Genomic DNA, 2,700 nt, shown 5'->3' with positions numbered 1-2,700 from the left:
TCATAATGGTATGATATATTCATGATCCTCTCCATAATTAGCTAATGTAAGAANTGATAAGAACAACAAATCTTCATAATGGTATGATATATTCATGATCCTCTCCATAATTAGCTAATGTAAGAAAAAAAAACGAGAAAAATGGTAGAAAATTAGTGCGGATAAAGGATAAGGAAGCATTGGTCCACACCGAAAAAGGTAGCAATCGAGGAGTTAAAATGATTTGGAGTAATTGACGATGAAGCATGAGAAAGGGAATTTTTTTTTAAGGTTCCCCATCAAATGAAAGCTACTGTTCATAAGAACAAATGTCCCAAAGCAATCAGCAAAAGGGGAAAAAATATGGTTCGGGAGTGAATACGATGGAATGAATAAATGGTTCGATGGAAATATCGTTAAAATGTCAATGTCGAAATGAATTTAAAAAAATGATGAAAATATCAACATACCATCAAAAATTTAATATCACCCTATTAGTTTATTTATCATTTCAACTCGTTTTAAGTCTCGTGATGAAAACAAGACTAACTCTTTTATCATCGATTGATTTGAGAGGACATCTTTGTCCATCTACAAGAGTCGTTAGCTTTTTATTCTTTTGATTAGAGTAGGGATCTCGAAAGAGCAGAGCACGATAACTATCATAGTTGACAAGATTGAAACTGATTTCACAACTATTTAGTCTTTTGATTACAGTAAGGGTCTCGGGAAAGCTCTGAGAATCCTACATTGGTTGGGGAGGAGAACGAAACACCATTTCGTGGAAACTTTTCGCTAGCAGACGCATTTTAAAGACTTGAGGGAAGCCCAAAAGAGAAAGTCGAACAGTGTCGGCTAGTAGTGGGCTTGGGCTGTTACAGAAGCAAAACATGTTCTAGAAAAAATTTCGAATTGGGAGGGTGATCCTCCCGATAAACTAACCATACCCAAATCCACAACCTAGAAAGGACGGATCGAAGACTACACATCGATCGTTATTGGAGTCATCATTTCCAATTGGAGAGGAAAATAATTAAAATTGGCAGTAGAAAGCAAAGAAGGAGGGAGAAAGTGAGAGTTGAATTTGGAAGGTGGCTGTGTGGGGTTGTTTCAATGTGATTTGTAGCAATCGATGGGGCCATAAACTTGTCGTCATGAAAGAAAGAAATGAACACGACACATTGTTTGTTTGGTATTCGATATTGGGCAACTGTTTGATTTCATATAACTGGCATTGGGCCTTCATGAACAATTCAACCCCACTTCCCAACACAATTTTGATATCAAAATCTTATTGCTTCAACCTTAAGTGCTCACTATACAGTTTTATTCATCCAGCTTCAACAACTGAAGATGTTTTGAGGGTTGTTTTGAGGTGGCTTGTTACGTATCGTCGGTCTGCTTTGGCCCATTACGTATCGTCGTGATCAGCTTCATGGTTTTAAAATGTATCTATCAAGAACATGTTTCTAATCTTATAAGAAATGTTTTGTTCCCCTCTCCAACCGATATGGGATCTCACAATCCACCCTCTTTAGAGGTCCAGTGTTTTTGCTGGTATACTACTCGTTAGGAATCACGACTCTCCACAATGGTATGATATTGTCCACTTTGAGCATAAGCTCTCATGGCTTTGCTTTGGGTGCCAATGGAGTTAGTATTCCTCACTTATAAACCCATGATCTTCCACTAAATTAGCCAATGTGTGGGAATCACTCTCAATAATCCTCAACATACTACTCAATGTCTAGCTCTGATATCATTTGTAACAGCTCAAGCTCATCGTTAGAAGATATTGTCCGATTTGACTTGTTACGTATCGTTGTTAGTCTCACGGTTTTAAAACACATCCACTAAAGAGAGGCTTCTACACCCTTATAAGGAATGTTTCGTTCCTATCTCCAACCGATATGAGATCTCACAATCCACCTCCTTTGAGGGTCCAGTGTCCTCGCTGACACACTGTCCGATGACTAGCTTTGATACCATTTGTAATAGCACAAGCTCACCCTTAGTAATATATTGTCCGTTTTAGCTTATTACGTGTCGTTGTCAGCTTCGCGATTTTAAAACGAGGTTTTCAAACCCCTATAAGAAATTGTTCATTCTTCTCTTCAACCAACGTGAGATCTCACCTTAAGATTAAAAGTATGTATTTAATTTGTGGCATCGAGATCCATCTCGACCCATCTCGACCCGAGGGGAGAATCTCTGTTTAAATGGAGAATAGAGAGAAATATGGTGTGACGATGGAGTGATGAAATAGAAAACCGGAACACATGGTAGGTAAATACAATGAAAATAAGGGGTTTGTCCTGAGTAGTGACACACACAATCCCACCTCATCCGGCGGTGTCTATACAAAGCCAAACTCGCAATGAAAAATCTTGGAGAGATTCATGTGTTGTACGTTGTGATGATGTTTTGTTGCTTTCTTTGATTCTCAACCATGCACTCATAAAGTCACCTTCCACGGCCACAAACTCCCCATCAGTCCCATCCCTTTCAACCCCACCTCCGCCCCACACACCACAACCAAATTCAATCAAATTACGCATCTTTCTTCACTGCACTTGTTTGTGGTATCACCGGGAGACAGTGCGTAGGACATCGACCAAATGTGTCCCCCAAACACAACCCCATGCTGCCCTACAAAAACTCCTCAATCAACCAACACCTCTTCTCCAATCAGCTGATGGAAATTGGATAAACAGAAAAAAA

This window comes from Cucurbita pepo, unplaced genomic scaffold (assembly GCF_002806865.2).
Source record: "Cucurbita pepo subsp. pepo cultivar mu-cu-16 unplaced genomic scaffold, ASM280686v2 Cp4.1_scaffold001827, whole genome shotgun sequence".
NCBI lineage: Eukaryota > Viridiplantae > Streptophyta > Magnoliopsida > Cucurbitales > Cucurbitaceae > Cucurbita > Cucurbita pepo.
The sequence above is the reverse complement of the archived record's forward strand: the minus strand, read 5'-3'. Positions refer to the sequence as shown.